Source organism: Periplaneta americana, chromosome 13, assembly GCF_040183065.1.
Source record: "Periplaneta americana isolate PAMFEO1 chromosome 13, P.americana_PAMFEO1_priV1, whole genome shotgun sequence".
Taxonomy (NCBI): Eukaryota; Metazoa; Arthropoda; class Insecta; order Blattodea; family Blattidae; genus Periplaneta; species Periplaneta americana.
In genome coordinates, this window is record NC_091129.1 from 155,371,115 (window position 1) to 155,392,019 (window position 20,905).

Consider the following 20,905-nt stretch of genomic DNA (forward strand, 5'->3'; position numbering starts at 1 on the left):
TCCTTCTCCATATCCACATTTCAAATGCTTCTATTCGCTTCTCTTCACTTCGTCGTAATGTTCATGTTTCTGACCCATACAATTCCACATTCCACACAAAGCACTTCACTAGTCTCTTCCTTACTTCTTTCTCCAGAGGTCCGCAGAAGATGCTCCTTTTTATATTAAAAGCTTCCTTTGCCATTGCTATTCTCCTTTTGACTTCCTGGCAGCAGCTCATGTTACTGCTTATAGTACACCACAAGTATTTGAAGCTGTCCACTTGCTCTACTGCCTCATTTAGAATTCGCAAGTTTATCTGCTTTACTTTTCTTCCTATGATCATGGTTTTCCTCTTGTTGACACATAAATTCGAGTGTACACTAGCGTCAAACTCTCGTAATATCACCTAAGTTTTGGGAAAAGAGCTGTAAACAGGTGAAGGTGTATAAGCGAAGTATGAAGGGGAGTACCTATTCCCTAGTTCACCCTTAATTTTCCTGTATTTATGTTAAATATGATTGTTTATTTTTTGTATTCTATTTATTTTCTAGTTGCGCTATAGGTCTCAGGATGGAGAAAAATCTTTATAATGCTATGTATGTCAGTCGCTTAAGAAAATATAGGCTAGCTACGGTAGCTAATATTAAATATTAAGCAATTACGATGTATGTAATATAGCCTACTACATATATTTATCAATAAAACCGAAACTAAATCCTAAACACAAATAATATGCAGCTATTAATATTACAAGCCCAAAATTCTTTAGCATAACTTACATAACATTACTAATAAAATGTAGTATTGAATGTTAGAAATACGTAACTGTCACATAAATGCCCGCTATCATAATTAAATAATGTACGTGTTATTAAGTTAGGTTATGTTTTTTAATATTGATTTTACATGCACAGGCATTTTTGTTAAGTTTATTTATACACGCTTTAACATCATCGCGTGTGTAGGATCTGCAGGTAGCTATATTAGCAATCCGTTGTTAATATTGTTGAATTCCTCTTCCAATTTTTTTGTGTTACAGATGGTTTGTGTTCATGTAACTGATTTTAGATTTTTATTAACGTTTATAATATTTATAATGTAAATTTCCAATCCGACATTTGCCTTTGTGACTGTGGAAAACCGTGAAGATCCCCAGCAACGGGATTTGAACCCGGGATCTCGCGAATCTGTGCCTCAAACGTTACCGTCTGATTCAACTCGCTCGGTAGGCATTTTTTCTATTTTACAATAAGTTTTAATTCCATTTGCATTGATTTTATGTAATGAATTTTCTCTGTTTTTTAATATTTTGTAGGAAAGTGACCCATTTTACGTAACGCGCGAGTCAATTTTCTTTGTTTACACACGCGGTTATTCCATACGAATGTCTTTGCTAACAGAAACAAGCAGCAAACCCGGAACACGTTAGACTGGGCCCGTAGTGTCCCGCAAGGTTGGACAATCACATTTGGCGCTAGAGCATTCTAGCTCAATATAACTGCAGCAGTACCTTTGCTGCACGAAGGAAATTACATGCTGGAGTCACACAACTGTAATAGGTTAAAATTCTAGTGAGCTTTATTGTTTTAGTTACATTATTCGTTGTAAACCCACTAATATTCGCATAAAGATGTGATGTAGGAAAACAACAGCGATATTGCCCATGAAACAAAGATGTTTATAATACACGTTCGTTGTTTCGAGAGGTTTAAGAAGTATTAAATAATATTATCCGACGCGATAACAAAAATTAGATCCATCATACAACAATGGTTATTGAATACATCTCCACGGTGACATACAAGCCACGCCCCTTGCCGGAGAAGTATCTCTTGTGGAATTGGAGCATAAACGAAAAGGATCAAGTTTAATTGAGTATTTAGAGAAAAATTTGTGATCGTAAATATTGTTTTCAGAATAAATTTCAGGGATTGTGCATTCCCGGGTTACAGAAATTGTTCACCGACATTGAAGAAAGACTGGATGGAAATGCAGAAAAAAATACGTGTGCAAATCAACTGAAGGTAAAGTCTGAAATGTTGTTAGGTTATGTTTAATGTTTTAATGGCTGAATGAGAAGGCATTGTTGCGTAGTTGATGTAATTTGAGGTAGAGACTCACCTTTGAGCGAACGATAGTACAATGGCAGCCATGTTTCCCACTTCTTTGCAGCAACCTGGCACACACGTGAAGAATAAAAAGGGGAAGTATCCACGCACTTTGCAACTGCACCACTCACACGCCAAATAAATTCACGCGTGTTGACACTAATTCGACGTCAGGACACGCGACGGACTATCAGCACACCCATCACGACTTTCCGCCCTGCCCCGCCTGGCTATTACCTGCCTGACATCGCAAGATGGAGACACTGCACACTCACGTACGTCCGTCAGCCCCGGCTCTTCTCGTCGGAATGGGAGCGGCCGGGTCAAAGCAAGCCCAGCACGGGCGAGCCCATTGTGTCGCGGGTTGGGGACGCGAGAGGGGTGCTAGCAAGCAGCTGCAACCCGCAACACAAACTTTCCATGAACAATGATACCATTACCACAACAAATAATTGTGAGTACAACCTTCTCTCCGCATCACGACCTCACAGAATTGATAAGAAATTAAATTGAACGTCTAATATTAATTATTGCTATAATGGTCTGATGACCATGTTTCAGGAAACACTAGAAACTTTGATTGGAATAAACACGTGGGGTGTACTGATTCACATATACTACAGATAGGTGCAAAACTTGTTCGAGAGAAATACGGGGAGAGAAGTTGTTAGACTAAAGGCGGGGCTTTCTTTTTTTTGAAGAGTCGGGGACGTTCAATATTTAGAATCAGTGGCAAATTTTTTACTATCAGCTCAGAGTTTTTTTAGTGTGCAGTCATACACAATTTGTTCGGTAATGAAAGAAGTATGTGCAGTAATAATAGTAATATGCGTTACAAGAGCGGTATGTTGATGTTTTCATGTTCGAGGAAAAGTCTGAAAAAGCGATACCGAAACGATACCGCTCGTGTATCGTACATTATTTTGTGCGAAGATCGTTTATTACATACCTGAAAGACGAATTTCTAATTAGTTTTTTTTTTTTCGTTGTTGGTAACTCTATAGCATCTACTAGATGCTTTATGGTTGTGCTAACAGATGGAATTACTTGTCAACAATGTGACGCTGAAACGTGTGTTCAGGTTACTGCCCAGCGACAGTCCTGATGTATTTTTATATTTGTGATGATTGGTTAATTAATATTAACCCGGCACACTCACAATCACACTCACATTCATACAATTCTAATTAGTTGCAATGAAATCTCCATGTTGGTTTCTGTTTAATGACGGCAACTTCGGAAAACCAAAATACCTTTCTTCAACATTGTTGCTATAAAATGTTTTCTGTGTTTACTATACTCCAGCAGGCCGTGATATACGTCTGTCTTTTTTTTTCCCCCAGTCTATAAATGTGAACTTAAAACAAACGGTAAGGTTATGTAATGATTTATTTTTTCATTTTAATATTTTAACAATATTATTTATATAACATATTGCAGTAATAACATTGACATCTGGAATCTTGTTGATTTTTTCACGGCTTCCTTAATGTTACTTGTATCAGGAATGCAATAAGTTTCGTGGAGTAGTAGACTTTACTTAATGTTTGCAAATATTTCAAAACAATAATTAACATTGCAATTTAGGTGAAATTGCAGTGGTAAATTTCCAATTTATAATTATTACTATACTGAACGTCTTTAAAAATAATATGTTAAAAGCCTAAAGCAGTAAAATGAATATGACGCTTAAGCGGTAAGAATAGGGAAATTGTAATGTGTGTTACGTTGGGAATACTGAATGTGGTATTTCACACTTACCGCGTATTGGTTGTGTGCGGAAAGCAAGCAAATACGCACGATCTCGCACAAATTTATATTGCATAAAGCTACTTGGGAGGAACTAGCGCTGAGGTAGTTCCGGTGATTTTAAAAGTAAAAATGGTTGAATTTGTAATGGATTTTTTGTCCAGATGGATTTAAAAAGTTAAGAATTTTATAGGAAAAGATTTTAAGAAAAGGAAATTGTTCGGAAATGTAGTGAATTACGTATGAAATGATAGGTGCGTGAAAATAAAAGTGCAAACGTTATGGTTTCCAGAGAAGGAAAGGCGCTCGTGAGCGCACAGATATAAACCACACGATACGATATATGTGAAGAACATAATGCTTGCATTAGCCTAATTCAATAACCACGGAAAAATAGGGAAGTTCAACAAATAATAATGAAATAAACACACAGTTTCCATAATGCAACTTTGTTTTTACGTCCGCCATTACTCTAGCCAGTACTAACAATATCAACAAAAGTCACCAGGCTTTGAAAATCCTGCATACATTCGTATATGCAAGGCATAACAAAAGCCTAAACTAACCTAACCTGTCGCAGATTCGTAATGCAAGCCATAACAAAAGCCTAAACTAACCTAACCAGTCACAGATTCGTATATGCAAGGCATAGCGTGAGTGTGAAACTTTCGTAATATCACCACAGTCTGCTATATACAGTCGCGAAGCTCAATATGTAGTAAAAATGCAAACATGGGTAGTTGCCCACCACTACGATCGCTACTATCGCCTCATCATCGCAGATCTCTCTCCTAGTAGACGACAAAATATGTTACACTTTCGTTGTCGTGTTCTTTTGTTAAAATTAACACCTTCCTTCCATTATTGAAATATGAAATGCATAAAGTTAATTTATTATTTTAATGAAGTTTATTAAATTCCACCATACTCGAAGATACCTGCAAGAAATAGGTTAATATTATTTTTGTTTGTGCAAAACGAATTGAAATTTACTATAATAGCTTCACTCATTCAAGATTATAGCGATAATTAACTATGAAACCAATAAATATTAATTTGCATTTCCCTTTACAACAATAATAATGGAAATATGAATTAATGGAGTAACTTACGTGTACCGGTACTTGTAGTGTAGCCTTACGTAGTTAACAAAGTGGGATGAGGTTAAGCAATAATCACACCAGAATTGGAAATAAAACGTGATCAATAAATTTTATTGTAACAGACTTTTTCTACGTCTCTAGTAAAGAAACAAATAAAAATTACAACAAAATTAACAGCTATAATTAAAAACATATCCTTTGAAAAAAAAAAGTAGGGCTAAGCAATAATAATCCCACCAGAATTGAAAATAAAACGTGATCAATAAATTTCATTAAAACAAACTTAATTTTTCTACGTCTCTAGTAAAATATAATTATTCCAATTATTGTATTTTAGCCATTAACATTTTCATTACAACCAATACCGAACATTTCACAAGCATCAATGTGAAATACGCAACGAGCTAGCACTCGATGGAAATACGACACAGTCCAAAGTCGATCGTGGACAGTCTATTGTTTCTAGTTGCTAACCGCTTGGAGCGCTTTATCACGAGATTTGCAAAAAAATTACCTCAAGCTTCGCGACTGTATATAGTAGACTGTGATATCACCAAATTTATATTGGTATGACTGTTAAGACAGCTGAAGTTGCATAAGTGGAGAAGGAAGGGAACTACCTCAGCGCTGGTTGAATTTGTAATGAATTTTTGTCGAGATGAATTTGAAAAGTTAAGGATTTTATAGGTAAATATTTTAAAAAAAGGAAATTGCTCGAAAATGCAGAAAATTACGTGTGAAATGACAGGTGCGTGAAAATAAAAGTGCAAACATGGTTTCTAGTGAAGAAAAGGAGCGCGCGAGAACAGGGATATAAACCACACGATTCGATGTAATGTGAAGAATACAAGACTTGCATTAATTTAATAACCACTGAAAAATAGTGAAGCACAACAAATAATAAGGAAATAAACACAGTTTGAGTAATGCAACTCCGTTTCTACGTCCGCCATTGCGCTAGCCAGTACTGACATCACCAAAAATCACCAGGCTTTGAAAATCCTGCACACATTCGTATATGCAAGGCATAACAAAAGCCTAAACTAACCTAACTTGTCACATATTCGTAATGCAAGGCATAACAAAAGCCTAAACTAACCTAATCTGTCACAGATTTGTATATGTAAGGCATAGCGTGAGTGTGAAACTTTCGTAATATCACCAAATTTACGTTGGTATGATTGTTAAGACAGTTGAAATTGCATAAGTGGAGTAGGAAGGGAACTATAGTGAGGACACGTAAGAGTAGGCTAGTTCCTAAAAGGCTAATTTGACCGTGTCTTCAATGTTACCAACTAATACCAGATATCACCAACGAGGATAAAATCACAATGCTACGTACTTAAATAATAATAATAATAATAATAATAATAATAATAATAATAATAATATAGTGTTAACAATACCAATGTCTTGCTTATTTACCCATCTCATCTTCATGTTGCGAGGTATTTCCTAAATGGTTCAATAATTTATTTATAAAATAATATATTTTCTTCCTGGACTTCTCGCATATTATGTTGATAATTAGGCTTACTATGATCTAATATTACAATTTATTTTGTCAGGCAACATGAAATTGATTGCTTTGACTAAAGAGTTTACGATTCATGAGATCTAACCTAAAAATGTATTTACTTTCTTGCATTTTCATCAGTTTGCTTCACTGTAAACAAATCATTGCTGCCAACATAACAGTTAGAAAATAACTGCCAGTTGTAATATTTGTCAGTACCCGAAATTCGAAACGAAGTTGGTAAAAGAAAATTCAACCTGACAGCTAGAAAATCACTATAATTCACTAGCATATTTAGTAATAGTGGAAAAATGGTTAAGTTTCACCCTTAGGGTATTAAGTAAGCTGATCGGACTATACCTCAGCGTTAGTTTAACAGCTACTTGATATAATAAAGTAAAAGTGATATAACAGTAATTTTATAGATATTACGAAACAAGGTTAGGCTATAATGTTATACTTTATTGCACGAGTTAATGTTTAGGAAAGGAGCGAAACAGTACCTGTATAACTTTCAAATTTAAGTATCATATTATATGGATGCAATTTGAGATTTAAAAAAAAAAAAAGTAGATTAGGGGGTGAAATCTAAAATGCAATTTACACTACTATTCTCCAACCAGGAGGTTAACCGTGAAAGGAATACGCTTACTATTGCGTCATCTATTGGAGCGAAGTATATAAATAATATTGCCGTTATAATGTCAGTTTAAAAAACATGCGCTCTCCTGCATATGTTATTTCCTGTATGGAGGCATTAAAAGACCAGGAGAGTAACCGTGATCTAATTTTGTACTAGGGTAGTATAAATATGTGTGTATCAATGTTATCGTTTGTTCTTTGAGAGTTAGCCAATGTACTCATGTGTGTGACCTTATGACAACTTATGACATCAACATTAATTCATAGCATAACCCCGCTGCGTCTCATTCCTCTGAGACTTTCTCCTGGTTGGACTACTGTAGTTTTAAAATTCCTCTCACTATCTATGTATATTGACGTATCTGTTTAAATTTAATTGAATTTAAATAAATAGTTATTTAGACTGGGGAGTTTTGAATGAAAACCCGATATATCCTGTGAATTAATCAAAGTACTGCATTGATTGATAAGTGACTGTTTTAATGCTTTTGTTAAGTTTATTTAGTTTATTTAGACATGATTTAACATCTGTGATCATACCGCGTGTTTAGGACCTATGGGTATACCAGTAGGTCGTTATTACTATTCTCGATTGTTGAGTTCCTGTTTCTGTTGTGCGTTGTAGATGGCTTGTATTCATGTAACTGATTTCAGATTTTTATTAGGCCCTAATGTTTGTGATATTGGTGACTAAGGGCGGTGATGAATCATAGTATGTAAATTTACAATCCAGCATTTGCCTTTGTGACTGAGGGAAACCATGAAAAACCCCAATCAGATTGGTCGGCCAAGCGGCTTGAACCCAGGACCTCCAGAATGCGAGTGTCAAACGTTACCGTCTGAGTCAACTCACTCGCTTTTTAATATTTTGTTTCACAGTCAACACAAATACTTCCACTTTTTTCAAGATCAACATTGTTATAACACGATAATTATTTAAACTCAGACCCATACTAAGATGCGTTCTGTATTAAAATTACCCCATAAATAAGTTCCATGAAAAATTAAATCACATTACTTTGTTCATCACTCCGTGGAGGAATGTTTCGTAAGAAAAAGAGTAGCGTTACATTCAGTAATAGATTTCAGGACGATTTTATTTCGTTTAGGCTTCATTTCAACGAACCCTCAAGTTAACAGCCCGTCATGTCACGAAGCACGGCAAAAAATAAAACTCCAATATCACGTGATATGCTGACCTTGGCGTTTGTGGTATATGGCATGAGAGTCGCCTTGAGTAGAGAAATGGAAACATTTTGGTTCTATATAGGAAGCTATATAGGTTCTGGCTAATGTACAGAAATATAATCCGGGCCGAGTATTGATAGCAGTCCTCCTGAATGTAGGCAACAAGCTTCGCAAGACTGTCCATAAGTAGCATACATTTAATAGTTTTGTTTACTGCACATACGCAGTGCGTTGTATCTGGAATTCAGTAAAATTAGACGGCCCGTTTTTTTTATCTGTACATATATTATCATGCAATGCATCTTCCTTGACGATATGTGTCAGATGGAAGAACAATTGTTTGTATACATATGAAGTTTAGTTAGTGTAATATGTTACTATAGTCCCGTCGCTCTTATTTTCGGCAGCCAATCACGTTGCAGGTCGGCTACATTTAAACGTGTGCGTCTTGTGATTCGCTGATGATGACGTTATGCATTTCTTAAGGCTCGATAAATACTTAATATAATCGCCCGCCATTTTGGCTCTTTCGTTGGCGTTCGCAGAAAGCACACGAAGACGTTATTTGCCGCTCAATTATTTTCTGAATTATAGTGCGTTTGATTTATTATCATAGGAGCTATGACATGATAATGTTTAACGGTGTGGCAAATAGATTCCTTGTATGGTAGCTCGGCAACGAAAGAACAAAAATGGCGAACGATACTACCAACCTAGATTTTATAGAGCCTTCATTTCCTAAGACGTAAGCAAAGAGGAGGAGTCACGCTGGGAATAACAGCGTCGCGACTATAGTGTTAATTATATACGCACGTGTGGCTTACAGCTGTTTCGGTTTTTACTGTACACCATCATCAGAGTCTACTAGATTTCGGCGTCTTCTCGACATCGCTGCCTGTTGTAGGGGTGCGTTTGCGTGTTGAAAAGTGTAGTCAAATAGATTGTGTGTTCTGAAATTGATCTATGTGTTGAGCATTTGATCAGGGTGTGTTTTAGTGTGTCTATATATTTCATATTGTTCTAGTGTGTTGAGTTTTTGGTTTCTGGAAAACACACACACACACACTATTTGACTCCACTTTTCAACACGCAAACGCACCCCTACAACAGGCAGCGATGTCGAGATGACGCCGAGATCTAGTAGGCTCTGATGATGGTGTACAGTATACACCGAAACAGCTGTAAGCCACACGTGCTTATATAATTAACACTAGTAAGTTTGACATTTAATCAATCATTTAAATAAAAATCTGTTCGTCATTCACCCGACAGAGTCGTTGCCCAGGGTGTGCCATAGGAGGCTGGTCTACACTACACCCGAGAAGAGAAGAGAAGAGAAGAGAAGAGAAGAGAAGAGAAGAGAAGAGAAGAGAAGAGAAGAGAAGAGAAGAGAAGAGAAGAGAAGAGAAGAGAAGAGAAGAGAAGAGAAGCATTCTTGCTAATTTCCCACACTTACAGTCGATGGTCATTCAACACCGTATCGTGGATTTTTTTCTACGTTGCTGCTGTTACTGGACGTCCACTGCGGAAGTCTTCTTTCACACTCTCTCGACATATTTAAATAGTGCCGCCAATTTTTCCACAGTCAAAGATGCTGGAGCAGGTTCTCTCAGTATAGTATCTAGATCTGCTTTAATTTCTGTTGGACTCATTTCCCTTTTTACGAAATATTTGTCCACCGCTGTGGAGTAATGGTTAGCACGCCTTATCATGAAACGAACGGAACCGGGTTCAAACCCTGGTTGAGGATTTTTCCGAAGTTTTCCCTCAAGAGCAAATGCTGGGTAACTTTCGGATTTTGACCCTGGGCTCACTTTGCTGGCATTATCACCTTCTCATTCAGACGCTATATAACCATAGCAGATGAAAAGCGTCTTAAAATAACCAACACATAAATAAATAACGAAATATTTAAGGACAGCACGAAACTCGATATTTTCCTTTTTACCTATATGTTCGGCGCACTGATTTCAAAATCTAACTACCTACAAAAAATATAGTCAACATAAAATTATGATTTTTCGTGCTTAAACTAATGTTGTTGTTGTTTTCTAATGCCAGGCATTTGTCACTAAAGTCTTTTGACCTCTTGCACTCCAATATTTTTCAAAGATATTATCATGACCAGCCACTGAAGCACAGATTTTGAGATGTTCCGAATCCATTTCTTGGTTTGAGTTGCACAATGGACAGTTAGGGGACTGATATATTCCAATTCTATGCAGGTGTTTGGCCAAACAATCATGGCCTGTTGCCAATCTAAATGCAGCTACAGACGATTTTCGTGGTAAATCGGGAATTAACTAATGTAAAATGGTCGCTAACATTGGCGGCATTGTTGACACGTTTTCAATTCCATCTATGTGTCAGGCCATGAATTTTTTAAACGCTTCTCTTAGCATTACTTTGGGACTGAAGTGATTTTGTTTAACGACTACTTTAGCAGGTAGACGTGGTTCGAGCCACTATTTTGAGGTGCCAGAGTTGCGGTAATACGAGTATATGAAGGATTCAGAGTCATAGTGGGCCAAGCGCCATTTATTACAAACGGAGAAAGCAATGGTTAAAGTTAAGTAAATACCATAGTTTAATGAAGACTGACGTATCATTGTAATAAATGTATGGAGCAGAAACATGGACATTACGACAAAATGAAGAGAAGCTAATAGAAGCATTTGAATTGTGGATATGGAGAAGAATGGAACATGTGAAGTGGACAGACAGAATAAGAAATGAAACTGTGTTGGAAAGAGTGGGTGAAGAAAGAATGATGCTGAAACTGATCAGGAAGAGGAAAAGGAATTGGTTGAGTCACTGACTGAGAAGAAACTGCCTACTGAAGGATGCACTGGAAGGAATGGTGAACGGGAGAAGATTTCGGGATAGCAGAAGGTAACAGATGTTAGACGACATTAAGATATATGGATCATATGAGGAAACAATGAGGAAGGCAGAAAATATGAAAGACTGAAGAAAGCTGGGTTTGCAGTGAAAGACCTGCCCGTGGGCAGAGCACTAAATGAAGATGATTGCAATAATATTCTTAGACATACAGAAGGCGTTTGATAACATTAGACATAACCACCTGACTAAAGCCTTAATTTTTCTGAACCGGCGCATGCGAGATTCGAGGCCCGCCTCGCACAACTCCGGACTACACGAGGGATAGTGAGTGGTTTCTACAGTTGCGAGGTTCATGGTCTGCGTAGCTTCGCAGAGAGGCCTCGGACAGATCCAGACGGATTTCTGCGGAGCTTCAGCAAATAGCTTTAGATCTAGAGGGTTGTAAAGAGGACGTTAGATTAATTTTTTTTGCATTGCTAATTTTAAATGAATTCACGTACTGAAGATTGCTTCTATCTTCCTCTTCAAGTGAGAAAAAATATGGATGAGAAGGGCAACCTACTCGTTGGGGTCGTTACGAACAGCTATTCCATTTGACTGATCAACGATAGATTATATAGAGCGAAAGGATTGAAGAGCAATATGAGAATTTGCAAGATCGGATATATGAAGAAAAGAATAAAATAACTTATCTAGGAAAATAAAACAATTCCAATTTAGATAGCCTACGTGGAGTAGGGAAAGAGGGTCTATTGGAATCAAATAACTGTGCATCTAGTAGTAAAATAGTACAGAGAAGCGTAAATCTGCACATATAGACCCTAGTGTAAAAGTAACAGGCACTCCTACCTAGTTTTCTTCTCAGACTGTCATCTAGCAGTTCAAAAATGAACCATGTGGCAGAGATTTCTAGTATTTTATATCGATAAATTATATACGTTCATATGCAGATTCAATGAACGAATGTGTAACAAAAGTTAATAATATATAGCAAAAAATAAAACAATTAGATGCATGAAGTTTTGATAGTTTTTACTGAAGATATCAGTCGTCTGAAAAGAATAGGATTTATTTATTTATTTATTTATTTATTTATTTATTTATTTATTTATTTATTTATTTATTTATTTATTTATTTATTTATTTATTTATTTATTTATTTATTTATTTATTTATTTATTTATTTATTTATTTATTTATTTATTTATTTATTTATTTATTTATTTATTTATTTATTTATTTATTTATTTATTTATTTATTTATTTATTTATTTATTTATTTATTTATTTATTTATTTATTTATTTATTTATTTATTTATTTATTTATTTATTTATTTATTTATTTATTTATTTATTTATTTATTTATTTATTTATTTATTTATTTATTTATTTATTTATTTATTTATTTATTTATTTATTTATTTATTTATTTATTTATTTATTTATTTATTTATTTATTTATTTATTTATTTATTTATTTATTTATTTATTTATTTATTTATTTATTTATTTATTTATTTATTTATTTATTTATTTATTTATTTATTTATTTATTTATTTATTTATTTATTTATTTATTTATTTATTTATTTATTTATTTATTTATTTATTTATTTATTTATTTATTTATTTATTTATTTATTTATTTATTTATTTATTTATTTATTTATTTATTTATTTATTTATTTATTTATTTATTTATTTATTTATTTATTTATTTATTTATTTATTTATTTATTTATTTATTTATTTATTTCATCCGCCATCACTCTCTATATAATTATTACATAAAATAATACATATTGAACCTACAGGTGTCATAATTCATTCACAATAATAATAATAATAATAATAATAATAATATCCCGTGTATTTGAAACTCTTACTTTAACTTTTTCATTTCTATACTCAATCTCTTAAAATTATTCTGTTAACTTCATTGACAACTTTTCATAGTTCCCTATCGTGTCTGACCTACTCAACATTTATAATTCCATATCCTTTAGAGTTTTGACTTTCTATAGTAGCTTATAAAAATATGACTGGTCCCCTTTCTCTTCCCATTTAATTTTAACTCTAAAAAGAAATTTCCATAATTTATCCAGGTTGCTGGTACGAAGCTTGAGGTGATTTTTTGCATTTCTCGCGATACAATGCTCCAAGCGGTTAGCAACTGATGATGGTGGGAGCACGTGACACTATACCACGTTATTTTGTGAAAATTTCGAAAAGTCTCGGACTACCTATCAACTAACTTAAAAGCATTGCCATCATTGTAATTAGGGGGTCCTTGCATATATTAAAAATCATTTATATATTTTTTTAGAGTTGGATAACTCTTAAAAATGATTACGATCCCTGATTTCATATTAATTTAGTATTTGTTTCAACATTTATTGTATGTACTGCCTATACCTGAGTTCTAAGTTATTGTATTTTTGTTTAAGTTACCTTGTCTTTTTCGGCAACCTGTAAGTTCAGGAGATTGTTTTGTAATAAACTATATATAAATTTATTGTTGAACAATAGCTGCCCCCCCAAATTTACTGACTGCCACTACAGGCCAGAGCATAGCAAGCAATTGATTGTAACTATTAACAATACAATTTTACAAACAAATAAATATGAAAAATTTACAAAAAAAAAAATAGGCTGCTACTACAGACAATATTAGTTTTTTCACTTATTAATAATACAAATATATAAAAAAAATTGAATAATTTCGAAGGAAAAATTGTTCCGGGGCCGGGTATCGAACCCGGGACCTTTGGTTAAACGTACCAACGCTCTCCCACTGAGCTACCCGGGAACTCTACCCGACACCGATCCAATTTTTCCCTCTATATCCACAGATCTCAAAGTGGGCTGACAACAGTCAAGCAACCAACATATGAGTGCACACTAACTCTGTGTGACTTTAAATTGTGGTTTTCTGTTACGTACAGTGACGTATATTATGCAAATTAAGCTTTGAGGAATAACTCCCTGTAAAGTTAATTTGAATAATTTCGAGGGAAAGATTGTTCCGGGGCCGGGTATCGAACCCGTAGCCGGGTAGCTCAGTGGGAGAGCGTTGGTACGTTTAACCAAAGGTCCCGGGTTCGATACCCGGCCCCGGAACAATTTTTTCCTCGAAATTATTCAAATTAACTTTACAGGGAGTTATTCCTGAAAGCTTAATTTGCATATAAAAATTAATAAGAAATAAGCTGTAGGTGAATAGTATGGGATACTATCTTCCTTATTGATGTTGTATTACGGAAGATTAGGGATAATCTAATGTAATGTTAGTAATATTTTTTATTTTAGTAAGTTATTTTACGACGCTTTATCAGCATCTTAGGTTATTTAGCGTCTGAATGAGATGAAGGCGATAATGCCGGTGAAATGAGTCCGAAAGTTACCCATCATTTGTTCATATTGGGTTGAGGGAAAACCCCGGAAAAAACCTCAACCAGGTAACTTGCCTCGCCCGGGAATCGAAGCCGGGGCACCTGGTTTCGCGGCTAGACATGCTAACCGTTATTCCACAGGTGTGGACATGTTAGTAAAGTTTTCCTATTACAAGTCACGGAGAACCATAAGGTAGCGAAAGGTTTCTACCCTAGATATTTGGCATTAGTAACAATAAGGAGTCCACACATGTGTAGTAACGGTTAGCGCGTCTGGCCGCGAAACTAGGTGGTCCGAGTTCAAATCCCGGTCGGGGCAAGTCACCTAATTGAGGTTTTTTCCTAGGTTTTCCCCTCAAATATGAGCAAATGCTAGGTAACTATCGGTGCTGGACCCCGGACTCATTTTACCGACATTATCATCTTCATCTCATTCAGACGATAAATAACCTAAGATGTTGATACAGCGTCGTAAAATAACCTACTAAAAACAATAGAGCTGTACCTGTTTTTTTTTAAGATGGTACATGACAGTAGCGTTGCGATCGGAAAAACAACTGAATGTCACATAACGTGGTAGGCCTGTTGCTATGGTAACAACGGTTAGGTTGCCGAAGTTACAGTTCCCATGTGGCGAGTGCTCAATAGCTCTCTTGGCGACATTTATTTTGCACACATTGTTAGCACTGATATGTTTCGTCTTTGATTTTCTGTCGATTTTTGTATCGTTTTTTTACCTTCGCGTCAGTTGTCAATAAATGTTTTAACGTCAGCCATCTAACGTCAATTGCTAGCTTCCATCAGCTGGCAGCATGGTAGTCCATATTGGCAACATAGCGCTGCAGTTCCAAGCTCGGTCGCTTAACTGTCATGTCCCATCTTTAAAAAAAAAGTATAGAAGACCTGCGTGTTTGCCACCATTATCCCCAAAATAATGTCTCTGGTAGGGCTACGCATTTCTGTTAGGAGATGAACGAAAACTTGTACTGCAAACTGTAATCTAATTCAGCTATTACGCGAGACAAAATCTGCTTCAAAATACTCTTAAGGGGAGAAGATGGTATTTTTTGGTGAAAAATGAGTAAAATTAAAAAAAAAAAAATCTTTAAAATTCTCTGTGATATGGGTAGCTCAGTTGGTAGAGCAGCTGGCTACGGACTGGAAGGTCCGGAGTTCGATCCCAGGTGGTGACAGGATTTTTTCTCGTTGCCAAACTTTCAGAACGGCCCCGAGGTTCACTCAGCCTCCTATAAAATTGAGTACCGGGTCTTTCCCGGGGGTAAAAGGCGGTCAGAGCGTGGTGCCGACCACACCACCTCATTCTAGTGCCGAGGTCATAGAAAGCATGGGGCTCTACCTCCATGCCCCTCAAGTGCCTTCATGGCATGTTACAGGGATACCTTTACCTTTTACTCTGTGATATGTGTGGAATGCATAGCATAACATTTTGTGGGTATTTGTGCCCTTATCGAATGTTGAGTCGCCATTTCTAAACTTCCTGCGTTAAGGATTTTTAAATCACTCGCCTACTTTTATTGTTGTTTCCGGTAAATTAAATTTTCAATTTTTTTTTCTTTAAAATATCCTTTGATATGTGTGGAATGCATAGCATAACATTTTGTGGGTATTTGTGCCCTTATCGAATGTTGAGTCGCCATTTTTAAACTTCCTGCGTTATGGATTTTTAAATCACTCCCCACTTTTATCGTTGTTTCCAGTAAATTAAATTTTCAATGTTTTTCCCCTAAAATATCCTGTGATATGTGTGGAATGCATTGCATAACATTTTGTGGGTATTTGTGTCCTTATCGAATGTTGAGTCGCCATTTTTAAACTTCCTGCGTTAAGGATTTTTAAATCACTCGCCCACTTTTATTGTTGTTTCCGGTAAATTAAATTTTATTTTTTTTTTCTTTAAAACATCCTTTGATATGTGTGGAATGCATTGCATAACATTTTGTGGGTATTTGTGCCCTTATCGGATGTTGAGACGTCATTTTTAAACTTTCTGCGCTATGGATTTTTAAATCACACGCCCTCTTTTATCGGTTTCCAGTAACTTCATTTTTTTGCTACATTGCCACACAAAAACGGATATAATTTCTGAACTATTAAAGATACATGCATGAAATTTAGAATACACATTCTTTACACTATTAGGAAACTTTTCTCTGTAGCAGAATTTTGTTAATTGATTTCATTTTAAAAAAACGTCCGTTTGTTTGCAAGAAAGAAAATCATAAAATTATTATTAAATTTTAATTGTTTATTTTACAAACGTAGGGACTAATACCAAATTCTGTTACAGACAGTTTGTAGAACATGCTTTTGCAAATACGTTGCAAAAGACTGTTTGAATCTATCTTTAAAAACGGTTTAGATATATCGGTTTTAGTACAATCCTGCATTGGGTATATTTTTTTTCAAATTTGGGCCCCCAAATATATATATATATATATATATATATATATTTTTTTTTTTTTTCAAAATATTTTTATTTGGCTGAGTTACCACAGCTATGAGCTCTCTACATACAAAAAATTAATATTTTACACAAATAGGAAAAAAGTTTTAAAAAATACCATCCTCTCCCCTTAATTAAAGCCTAGCTGCCGTAGTGGAGAATAAAGTTGATTTTTAGTAACTAAACTGAAAATTTGTCAATTTTCTACTTGAAATTTTGTCGATTCCTTAATCTCCCGTGTTTTCTTCAAAAAAAGTTTGCAACCCTACTTGAAGTATGTAATATTATATTTTATTAACATGTGTGAATATCTGTTTTAAGTGTGACATCAGCTTCTTCTGGAAGAGATGTTCTGCTGCAGTGTTATGTACAAAATAATCCGAAATTACGGCGAAGCAAAATCTGTTTTGTAGTAAAATAACAAAGAGATGCACTGTTGTTTGATAATTCCTCCATTGACAGCCCTAACTGACATCATTTCTTCGTCATCATTAGTCTCACCAGAAACATTGCAAATACTTACTGGCTTTTAAGGAACCCGGAGGTTCATTGCCGCCCTCACATAAGCCCGCCATTGGTCCCTATCCTGAGCAAAATTAATCCATTCTCTATCATCATATCCCACCTCCCTCAAATCCATTTTAATATTATCTTCCCATCTACGTCTCGGCCTCCCTAAAGATCTTTTTCCCTCCGGCCTCCCAACTAATACTCTATATGCATTTCTGGATTCGCCCATAAGTGCTACATGCCCTGCCCATCTCAAACGTATGGATTTAATATTCCTAATTATGTCAGGTGTAGAATACAATGCGTGCAGTTCTGTGTTGTGTAACTTTCTCCATTCTCCTGTAACTTCATCCCTCTTAGCCCCAAATATTTTATTGCTTGACTTACGGAACTACTTTTTTTTACCGTAATATTTAATGCGTGATAGTTTCGGCTTGAAAACAAGTGACTAGCCTAATAGACTCAAAAGTTTCTTTAAATTACTCACATTTTCATCTTCAGTGTCTTCACCTTCATATGATTCCTCACTAGTCGATTTTCCAACACGCTTATCTTCACTTGTAGATTTAGGAATATCAGTGTCCACCTCATTAGATACATCATTTTTTTATCCGGCCATTACAGACTGCATTACCCACCACCAAATTCGAGAGTTTCTTGCACACAGATAAAGTCACTTTTCTCTTACCAACACTATGAGCATGTCTTTCCAATCCCAAACGATTACAACACCACAATTTGTTCCATTTGCTTTCCCTCACTTTAGGCATGTTGAACAAAACAAACTGTTAGTTTCTATCATGATGCTCTTAACAAAATCACTTCCCGAACTAACATCGCACCACCACAATCTAGTATATACAGTCACCAAGTTTGAGTTTTGAGGGTACTAGGAACAATAGACTGTGCAGGTACTATTTCGCATTGTCCGTAATGAGGCGATAGTAGTGATCTTAGTGGTTAGCAACTATCTATGGATGCACATTTACTATGTAACGAGCTTCGTGACTGTATATACTGGACTGTGGCACCGCTGCGTAAGATCACATGATCTAAGTCATTCCGCGTATGACCTTGACGTATCACCGCATTTCAAGCAATATTAGCCCTTACGTACAAAATACTTCCGTTTATAGAATCTGCAATTTTTAAGACTTCGCGATGAAACTTAAAACATACTCCAAAACAATAAAGGTCTTCATATAGAATAAAATTAAAACCAAAATAAGTGCTGCATTCGGAAATACAGATTTTCTTTTTTCATTTTTGTAATTATTTTCACAGCTAAAGATAACATTAACCAAAAATAAATCAACTATAATGAAAGCATCATTCTTTATCTTCAAGACAGTATTTCATTTGTTTCCTAAATATTACCAATACTCCCTAGAATGTTTTTCTCATACATCCTGTAAACACTGGATCTCAGATTTTAAATGCTCTCTGAGGTTGTCACATAAATGATATGAGTGTCATGTTATTAAATATGGCTATTCAATGCAAGACTAAACATATACAACTTACTTACTTACAAATGGCTTTTAAGGAACCCAGAGGTTCATTGCCGCTCTCACATAAGCCCCCATAGGTCCCTATCTTGTGCAAGATCAATCCAGTCTCTATCATCATATTCCGCCTCCCTCAAATCCATTTTAATATTATTTTCCATCTACGTCTCGGTCTCGCCAAAGATCTTTTTCCCTCCAGCCTCCCAAATAACACTCTATATGCATTTCTGGATTCGCTCATACATGCTACATGCCCTGCCCATCTCAAACGTCTGGATTTAATGTTTCTAATTATGTCAGGTGAAGAATATAATGCGTGCAGTTCTGCCTTGTGTAAAACTTTCTCCATTCTCCTGTAACTTCATCCCTCTTAGCCCCAGATATTTTCCTAAAAACCTTATTCTCAAACACCCTTAATCTCTGTTCCTCTCTCAAAGTATGAGTCCAAGTTTCACAACCATAAAGAACAAGCGGTAATATAACTGTTTTATAAATTCTAACTTTCAGATTTTCTGACAGCAGACTAAATGACAAAAGCTTTTCAACCAAATAACCAAACAGGCATTTCCATATTTATTCTGTGTTTAATTTCCTCCCGAGTATCATTTATATTTGTTATTGTTGCTCCCAGGTATTTGAATTTTTTCACCTCTTCAAAGGATAAATTTCAAATTTTTATATTTCCATTTCGTACAATATTCTCGTCACGAGACATAATCATATACTTTGTCTTTTCGGGATTTACTTCCAAACTGATCGCTTTACTTGCTTCCAGTAAAATTCCCGTGTTTTCCCTAATCGTTTCTGGATTTTCTCCTAACATATTCACGTCATCCGCATAGACAAGCAGCTGATGTAACCCGTTCAATTCCAAACCCTCTCTGTTATCCTGGACTTTCCTAATGGCATATTCTAGAGCAAAGTCAAAAAGTAAAGGTGATAGTGCATCTCCTTGCTTTATCCATAGTGAATTGGACACGCATCTAACAGAAACTGACCTATACGAACTCTGCTGTACATTTCACTGAGACACATTTCAATTAATCGAACTAGTTTCTTGGGAATACCAAAAAAGCACCTTAGACCTTTTATAAATGTGATGTTTCAGTTAGACAATTGAACGATAATTACCTTAAACTACACTTAATTATATCACCTATAAGCATATTAATTTCTCTAAAATATGTATTACATATTTTCATCGAAGTATGCCTGCATTTATTTATTTTACTAAGACTGATTATTAAATAAGTTCATAAACCGAGTTCTTTTCATTTCTCTTGTCCAAGTAATATTTAAATTTCAGCAACAAAGTTGCCAGATACTGTAATAAAATTTCCTTAGTTCGTTGGCTTAGCACTGAATCTATATTATTCATTCCTTAAAATATTGGCGAGATGGAAGGGCCCTAACAAATGTCTGTGGGGGAGATACAATTCATATACAGTGAAACTTCTCCAGATGACCACTCCTATTCCCGACCACTATTATCTGACACGGAATATTATTCTTGTAAGATCAATGTATTTTGTCCCTCTTTAAGATGATCACACTATTCCCCAAGCAACGACCATGGATTTTGACTGCAAAACAAATGGTTTTCCCCCTATAAGACGACAAGAATTTAAAATAAAATTGGAAATACTGCATTATTCCTATACAGCAGCGTTTCTCAAACTATGGCCCACAAACCACCTGTGGTCCTCGAGGTCTGCCCTTGTGGTCCTTCAAAGAGGACAGAAGAAAAAAATGAAATTCAAATGAATTGCGTATCACACTATATGTGAAAATCTCAGAGTTTGGAAATGACACATGGCAATCGCCTTTCACTTTTTCTCCCAGTACTGACATTTTATAAAATTTATTACCCTACCCGTCTACTGACTTCCCACTCTAC

General features: G+C 35.3%; 1 protein-coding gene across 6 annotated transcripts in view; it reads right to left on the reverse strand.

Annotated features, from left to right (window-relative positions):
• LOC138712568 (cubilin) overlaps nucleotides 1-18,495 on the reverse strand; it is a 909,639-nt gene extending 891,144 nt beyond the window's left edge. For 5 of the 6 annotated variants that reach the window (XR_011335744.1, XR_011335745.1, XM_069844496.1 and 2 more), the window contains exon 1: nucleotides 2,104-2,387. The gene's annotated coding sequence lies outside the window, so the exon portion shown is untranslated. Of the gene's footprint in view, nucleotides 1-2,103; nucleotides 2,388-17,987 lie in introns of those variants that run through there. The other variant, XM_069844493.1, reaches the window with a different exon arrangement.
• Between the last annotated feature and the right edge of the window lie 2,410 nt (nucleotides 18,496-20,905).